Source organism: Sinohyriopsis cumingii, chromosome 8 (assembly GCF_028554795.1).
Source record: "Sinohyriopsis cumingii isolate HCF-2022 chromosome 8, ASM2855479v2, whole genome shotgun sequence".
Lineage (NCBI taxonomy): Eukaryota > Metazoa > Mollusca > Bivalvia > Unionida > Unionidae > Sinohyriopsis > Sinohyriopsis cumingii.
In genome coordinates, this window is record NC_142968.1 from 15,057,407 (window position 1) to 15,066,450 (window position 9,044).

The 9,044-nt window shown below is 42.4% G+C and overlaps 1 protein-coding gene across 1 annotated transcript in view; it reads left to right on the forward strand.

Moving 5' to 3' along the window:
• The window catches only part of LOC149793023 (monocarboxylate transporter 9-like), a 110,703-nt gene that overhangs the window by 98,205 nt on the left and 3,454 nt on the right, over positions 1–9,044 (forward strand). The window lies entirely within an intron of this gene.

Below are 9,044 nucleotides of genomic sequence, written 5' to 3' on the forward strand. Positions count from 1 at the left end.
GTTCATAGTATGGTCTGTCAATTCCGGTTAACAACCCCGGCTTGGAGTCGCGGCTGACAGTGACTGTTTTCATGTCGCTGAGAACTGGTTCAAATTTATCACGTATGATCCAATTACCTGATTCCACCCGGACAATGAATTTTACTCTGAAGAAATACCTTTTACCGTCAAGTTGTGATATTATCATTGCTGCGCGGTTGTCGTTCATGGTAGCATCAACAACGCCATCAATTCGAAATGTTGACCAACTATGAGATGCGCCATCACGCTTGAATTCATCGATACAATCGCGTATTTTACTCAACAGGGTTCTATCGTTTATTAACGCTTTTGGTGCGTCCTTGAGGACTCTATCAAGATTGAACTTAATATTTTTCCAGGGCTTAATTGCTGCTAATCTCTCGAACTCCTCCATATAATTAAAACAAGTATTTAAATGAAAGAATATAGTATAATGAATCACTGCAAATGGTTGATGATTGGGTCGACAACCCCGTGCAATAAATCATGTAGAGGTGAATTCTGCGGGTATCATTTACAAAGCGTTCGTAATGGTTCAAATGGCCCCCTCCCGTGCTTGGTTTGTCACGTCGGTGTAAGAGGAAAATCGCAGTTGTGTATCAATTGTGGCGGAAAGCGATACAGGGAACTAAAACGCTATTATGACAAGCGAATTAAAAACGCCGTCATTGACCCCACCGCAGACTTCGTCATCAAAACCCCCCAAGACTACGTTGAAAGATTCATAATTAAACCAAATAATAAATTAGACAAGTAGTATTATTATACAAATGGACCAAGAATTTCAGCCGCATCCTGTGCTCGTCAATTACGAGGCATCTCGCGACGGCATTGTTAGAAACCGCAAACTGAAGAAGCCGGTTGGTACCGTAAGTAATCAGGGGTATCTGATGTTTGGTGCCGGAAAGAAGAAGTACCATGTTCACAGGGTGGTATTTGAAGCATTTAACGGATTAATCGAAAATGGACTTGTGATTGATCATATTAATAATAATAAGACTGATAATTCTCTTATAAACTTGCAAGCCATCTCTCAGAGTCAAAATACCAAAAAAGGCCAAACCGGTAAATACCCAAAGAAAGCAAAATCCGTAAAGTCATTTGATACAACAACTCACGAGGAAAAAATATTTCAGTCGATGAATGAAGCCAGTAGATACTTTGACATTTGTATCGCCTCAATACGAAAAGTAGCAGAACGAGTATATCAAACAGCAATCTCAAAAAAGACCTGGCATAGAATTCGATTTTCATATGTAGCGGCGCCTATGGCGCTGACAATAAATTGTCCATTCCGGAAGAAAACGAATTATTAAACACCTCGGGATTGATACACGGGGTTTCATTTTTTTTTTAATTTAAAAACAAGATGTTCTATAAGAATAATGAATATCGAAGACATCAATAATATATTAGCCGAGATTTCAAAATTAAAAAATCAAGGAATTGAATTATCTGATGGTCTCGACAGTGAAAAAATATTATCCGATTATGAAATTATTAACGAACAGTCGAAACGGGGGCGTTTTACCCTGGCCCGCGAGTACTTTTTTGTAAAACGATTACAACATACGATTAATGAAAACTTGTACCACAATGACGCAAATGCATTCATTGGACTATTTACTGCCGTTGAAATAATACGAAAAAAACTCGGACGTGTTTATGAACGACGCCGGGAGATTTCTAGTAAGATCAAAAACATTAGAAGGATTATAGACGGAGCCTCCGGCGAGAAATTAGAAATTGCTTCGCAATTGCAATAATGGTAGGCGAATCACTCACTACTCGGCTAGCCAGAGAGCGGCTAGCGGCGCTTAAAAAGTTCATACCGTTACGAGACAGGGTCCGAGAACAACTTCAAACGCGGCAGCAACTACAAACCGATTTTACTGTTGGAAGCGAACAACTGTTTGCCCCGGTAACTAAAGCGACTAAGGATGTTACAGATGCAACAGAACGAGCAATATACGGGGATATTCCTAAGGAGGGCGAACGGAAAGAGGCGCCTCTTCTTCCTGTGCTTGAAAAGATAGCAGCAGAGACAGAACAAACACAGCAACGGATAAAACAACTTTCCAGTGATATAAAAACCCAACGAGAGTATGAACGATTAGCTGATATTGATGATTCTGAACAGGGTGATGTTGGTGAACTTCAAAAAATTTCCACTCAAAAAGGAGTCCCCTTTATAGATAAACTCACTGAAGGGGCTATAGCACAAATAAAACAACCTCAATTACTGAAAATCGACGATTATAAGGTTTTTGGTAATTTTGCCGCTCAAAGCTATCATTCAAGAAAAGACTTTTTAAAAGACGAGTATAAAAACAGTAATATAAAACGAGATGACTGGGTTAATTGGTTGTATAAAACGAATAAAGGGTTTGATCGCTTGGATACAAAAGAATTGGGATATAAAGAATTTAGAAGGGGAATTGATGATTATGATATACTACAACAACAAAAAGGAGAAGTCCGAGAAAAACGTCAAAAAAAAGCTGGTTCTAAAAAAACAAGCGGAGAGGGGTATCCAAGTGGTAGTGGTCTAGTTGAAAACGCTAGTGTTACCTGTCCTGGTAGTGTTCTCAGTGATATATCACGGCTAGAGGTACTAATCGGAGGAAAACGAGCCGGAAATAACTCTACGGAAATAATCAATGAGACCGCTGATATTTGCAAGCGGTTATTTGCAGGTGGTATCATAGACATTAATGCATATCGAACGCTCATAGACGAACTCGTGGATGATTAATTGGAAAACTGGTGTTTTTAATAAGGATGATCATACACTACAACCATGATAAACCAGTACTCGTCTACGTGGTAAACTCGCGATTGCCTGTTTACCGCGCGTACTATGGAGATGGTCTCGGTAGCACCATTGCGGGGTTATTTACAAGAATGGCTCCAAAAGTAGCGCCGTTAGCCAAACAATTAGGAATGAAGGCTATTGATGTTATTCGTGATAAGGGTATTAGTGCCATTGGAGATGTTGCCGGAAAGGCGCTTTCTGCCGCGCGGGACAAACTAATGTCGTTGGTGAAATCCAAAAGATTTTCAAGAAAAAAACAGAAACCACCGGTGATGCCATCAACGACGGTGATGCCTGCAAATGTCAGTAAAGTAATAAATAACGCCGTGGAAGAAAAACTAGAGTCGTTGGCGGCTCAGTCATCCACCAACGCGCCCATGAACACAATAGCGGGGGAGTGGTCTTAAACAGAATTCAAAGAAAATCGCAATTGAAAACATCAACATGATAAATAATAGAATGTTTGCGCGAACCGCTGATCCCGCGTTTGATATGGATGCCCCAGTGCGCAGGGATGATTCTGTCCGTGATTATCAATATTATTCTTATTATGCAGCGCAACCCGACCTACGATCGCGAATTGAACTTCAAGTCCAAGATACCAGTAGATACTTTCTGCCATGTGAAGCGTTTATCGAAATTGAGGGAGAACTCGTGACAAATGCCGCCGATAATGCACCATACGCAGATAACGATCGTGTTCGAGTTGGCTTCGTTAACAACGGTATCATGGCGTTATTTGAGAGCGCCAGATATCTTATTGACGGGCGAGAAATTGAATCAATAGAACGCGAGGTTGATGTTGCAACGACGATAATTGGGTTAGCGAGATACTCGGACGATTATACGAGATCGACGGGCCCATCTATGATGTTTGCGAAGGACACCACCGATAACGCTGATCATCTTCAATACGTTAACGTGCTGGTGGAAAGAGATACCGCAACTAACCCACAGGCTGAAGCAAATAACCCAGACCGCAGAGCAAGACCAGACGCTAATTTCACTGTTATAAAAAGTCTTAACGATAATTACAATATGGGATTCGCAGCACGAGTAACAATGTTGCAAAGACCACGCCGACAGTTTTCATGCGCGATTCCACTCCATCACATATTTGGATTCTGCAGAAATGTCAGGAGGGTTATCTATGGGGCTAAGCATACAATCGCGCTGACGCGAAGGGGCGATGATAACAATGCAATATGGCATGCTGCTGGCGTCGCTGCCGGTAAAGTCATTTTAACTAAAATGGCATTGTGGATGCCGGTGCTGACTCCATCAGTTACCACGGAAGCACGATTGTTAGCATTTATGGAACAGGGAGGAAAATCGTTGTTGAGTTGGCTAGCGGTAACAACTGATGCTAAAGAGGATAACGTCGCCGATACGTTTACATGGCACCTGGCATCAAAACAGGGTGTTTCAGCCCCGCGTCATATTTTTATAGCGCTACAGAATAGGGAACGATTGGGCAGTCAAGAACGCAGCCATATGATATTTGATAAATTAGGAGTCAGGGATGTTTCGCTGAGAATAAACGGACAACAGGAACCATCCGAGGATATACAGCTTAATTACGGCGACAACCATGTCGCACGTGTGTATCATCGATTGCTGTCATACATGGGTCGTGATCAAAACGTCGACACCGGTTTGCAAATATCACAACTTGATTTTAAAAACCTGTATCCGATTTATTATTTTTCGTTGGAACATCTTGATTTAACGAGACAGTCCGTCGTTGATATACACTTCCGAGCTCGTATAGCCCCGGGTGGTGTTAATTACAGAGCGGTTGCTGTCATCCTCAGCGATAAATCAATGCTGCTAGAAGGTGTTGGTGGACGAATGAGAATTGTTGATGCGCCAGTGGAAAACATGTAATTGAAAACACAAACGCGTTTACAATAAAATGTCGTATAGTGTCGTCAGTGTAGAGTTGACTGATGGTCAAGTCAAGAAATTACGATCAAAGTCGGCTAAACAGTGCGGGACCACAATAACGCTGAAGCCGTCACAGATGGCGGGTGGTAATCATAAGATATCGTTGACGGCGCGTCAAATAAAACATTTCAATGATGCGATGAAGAATAAAAAGGGTGTTCAGGTAGATTTCTCGGCCGCAGCGATTAAAAACATGGAAAAGACCGGCGGGATATTTCCGTTGTTAGCTGCGATTCCAGCGTTGATTGCCGCGGCCGCACCAGCAGTGGCGAAGGCGGCGGCGTTAGGAGCCGTTGGTACCGCGGCGGGGATGGCATTGAAGAAGGCAACCGGGAAAGGCTATAAAAAAAAACGATCCGTGGCCGGAAAGGGTCTAAGACTACCGGGAACCCCGTATTCATGGTACTCGGGAAAGGGTCTAAGACTACCGGGAACCGTTTATTGACTCCCATGTCTAATTTTGATTTAATAGACGCCGCAAACGCGCTAGCGATAAAAAACTTCAGAGGTGTTTTTATGAGGGATCAATTACCGGCGGCACCAAGGAATATTGAAACAGGCATAATTAACCTCGATGGGTCCTCCGGAGCGGGAACTCATTGGGTTGCGTACGCGATTGATCCGCGCGCGATCGTCTATTTTGATTCATACGGGTTAGCCTCGCCAAACGAGTTCATGCGGTATATCCGGGCGTGTTCAGCCCGGGCGTTTTATTCCACGTTGCCAACACAGCGATTAAGCGACCCGCCGATATGTGGCCGTGAGGTATTAAACGTACTCGCGGCGATTTCATCATCGCGAAAACCACCTCATGTAGTTGTAAACGAATACACTAGTGGGGTCGTAGAGGCCCGGCGGGTTAATTAGAAACGCCGTTTTTTTTACAATAACGATGATTGATATTTGGGGACGACCGGTTTCGGCGCTGAAGGAATCCACGGAAACGCTCGCCACCGATGACATAAAAAAACTAATCGAGGATGAAATCGCCGATACGTTGAATTTAACCAGTGTTGACCCAGGCGAAATAGTTGTATTTCAAGACCGCCAGGGTAAATTGAAATCCGGTAATGTGTCGCTGGATGATGTTTTAACACGACAGCGTGACGCCGCCGAGGGCACTATCGCGTTGTATACCGGCGACGGACGACTCAAACCGGGTGAACATATATCGGCGGTAACATTAGTCAAAGACGGTTTTATAAGGTTGGATAGATCGGTGACCGAACTCGACGCGCAGGTGAAAAAATCTGCCACCGAGGTGAAAAAATCTATCACCGATATACAGCTCACTACCGCTAGTTTTTTCGGGACCCCGACGGTAACCGAACCGAATCTTGCAACAATAAAAAATACTATTTCGGAGTTTACAACGCTGTCGGGCCAATTTTACACGTTGCGAAAAAATGTTAACAGGATCGATGACAACTTTGATAAATTCTTTGGTAAAAAAAATACCAAGCTGGATGAGATTACAACAACTATAAATGATATCACTGCATATGGACAGGAAATAAAAACAATCAAAACTGATGTTGCAACAAACAAAAGGAGTGTAGACGCGCATGAACGGGAAATAGAAATAATCGGCGCTAATGTTGCAACGATCATAAATAATGTAGACTCGCATGGACGGAAAATAGAAACAATCAAAGCTGATATTGTAGCGAACAAAAAAGGTGTGGACGCGCATACACGGGAAATAGGAACGATCAAAACTGATGTTGCAACGAACAAAAGGAATATAGACGCGCATACAGGGGAAATAGAAACGATCGAACTTGATGTTGCAGCGAACAAAAGAAATATAGACGCGCATACAGGGGAAATAGAAACGATCAAAACTGATATTGTAGCGAATAAAAAAGGTATAGACGTGCATGAACAGAGAATAGGAACGATCAAAACTGATATTGTGGCGAACAAGAATAATATAGACGCGCATGAATGGAGAATAGAAACAGTCAAAACTGATGTTGCAGCGAACAAAAAAGATGTGGACGTGCATACACGGGAAATAGATACACTCATTACTAAGGTTGCAGCGAACAAAAAAGATGTGGACGCGCATACACGGGAAATAGATACACTCATTACTAAGGTTGCAGCGAACAAAAAAGATGTGGACGCGCATACACGGGAAATAGATACACTCATTACTAAGGTTGCAGCGAACAAAAAAGATGTGGACGCGCATATACAGGAAATAGATATACTCATTACTAGGGTTGCAGCGAACAAGAATAATATAGACGCGAATTTGCGGAGAATAGAAATAATCGGAACTGATGTTGAAGCGATTAAAGACGGACTACCGAGAGTAGCAGAGCAATTCGAAAAAATAAAAATTCCTCATGAGAACATCATCAACACAGTATACACAATTCGGCATGGATCATTCGATTGGACTCCTACACAGAATACAGTAAATACTACCGCAACTGTTAAGGGCATTTATCGATTGACACTGGTTTCAATGATGCAGTTTAATATATTATCGTCGAGTTCATCCGGGTTTAACAATACAATATCAACAATTATAGACAAGAACGCAACTGAACAGTTTACAATTTATGCCGTTGATGGAAATTTAGCCCGGGCAAACATCACATGGTATGTGGAATTTGTAGCGAATCTAAGTAATTAAAAACACTAGCTCTTTTAAAATAAAAATGACCACCAGGGTAATTGAATCAGAGGTATCACCGACGTCACATCAATATCGATTCGATACCGCAAAAGAGTTTTCCGCGAACTTGAAAACGCTTTCCGAACAATACCGCGCAAAAATAAAAAAATACCGCAGAAAAATAACCACCATCGACGCGGTCGTGTACTCGGTGTCGGGTATAGTAGCTGGCGCCGGTGTTATTTTATCCACGGTGACCACGATAGCCCCGATCGCTGTTCCAATCGCTATCTCCGCGATGACAACAATTGCTGGAGTCGCCAACGCAATCACTAAAAAGATATCATCGTGTTTTCAGAAAAAACTCGACGAATATACAGTAAAACATCAAATAGTATCCGACGCGTACTCGAAATTATCCGGGTTGATCTCATTATCGATTGATAATTTGTTCATATCCGATGTTGAATTCTCCACGATGGTCCAGTTGTATAGCTCCGCGATGTCAAAAATCGAGGATTTTCAACTGGAAGCCGGAACCACCTGGTTGTTGAAATTAGACACTAAAGACAACGAATAATAATAATGTCGCTGAACCCCGAAGGGTTTCAATTACTTCAGCGGATCGCGGAGAACACCACTCCGGTACAAACAAATATGATATCGATAACGTCAACGAAACCCGAATTCAGTGTGAACTTCCCATCGCCGGTTCCAGTAAAGGAAATAGCACTGGCAAAATTGCGAATATATCACAGTTGGCCTAATATTCGAGCGGACGCATTTAATGGACAACAACCTAATAACTCGCTGGTTTTTGCACGGACAAATAAACCCGATGGGACCCCAGACTGGGAGGAGGTTACAATACCAACTGGGTCATACCAAATAGAACAAATCAATAAGGAATTTCAACGCAGGATAAAATCGATCACAGGAAAAGAATCAAAAATCGCTATTACGGTTCATGAACCGACGTTATCGTCGACGATTGAAATAAGCACACCGGGGTATATGGTTGATATTTATAACAGTTCAATAAGAACTATACTAGGATGGCCTAAGAATCCACCCGCGGACGCCCCCCCCATCAACTATCCTCAGATACGATAACGGAGATGGTGGTAGGCATATTGCTCCATACAACGTAAATATTGCATCGGTGATAGCAATCAATCTAGTATGTGATGTTATCGAAGGGAGTTACCAGGTGGATACCAAGCAATCAAATCAGGCTCAACAGGGATATATCCTTTATTCATTTTCACCAACAGCCCCTCCGGGATTTTTAATCGTTGAGAGTCCGATTAATCCGGTCTATATGCGATGCCATGATCGGTTTTTAACGAGAATTAATTTTAGAATTACCGATCAGTCAAATAACCTAATTGATCTGCAAGAGGAGGAGTTAGTGATCACTCTGTTTGTAAGATCATAGCAGCAGAGGGGGCGATGACATCGACGCGGGACGCCCGATGATTACCACGGGAAAACACCAACGAGATGTTGTGGCGAAATATAGCGTTTTCGAGCAAAAAACGCTAAGGCTCCATTTGCCAAACGGAGACTTTATTTTTTTTTTGTTCGAAAAGTGAGATTTCGAAGGAAGGCTCTATTTGTCGTTTTAAAGCC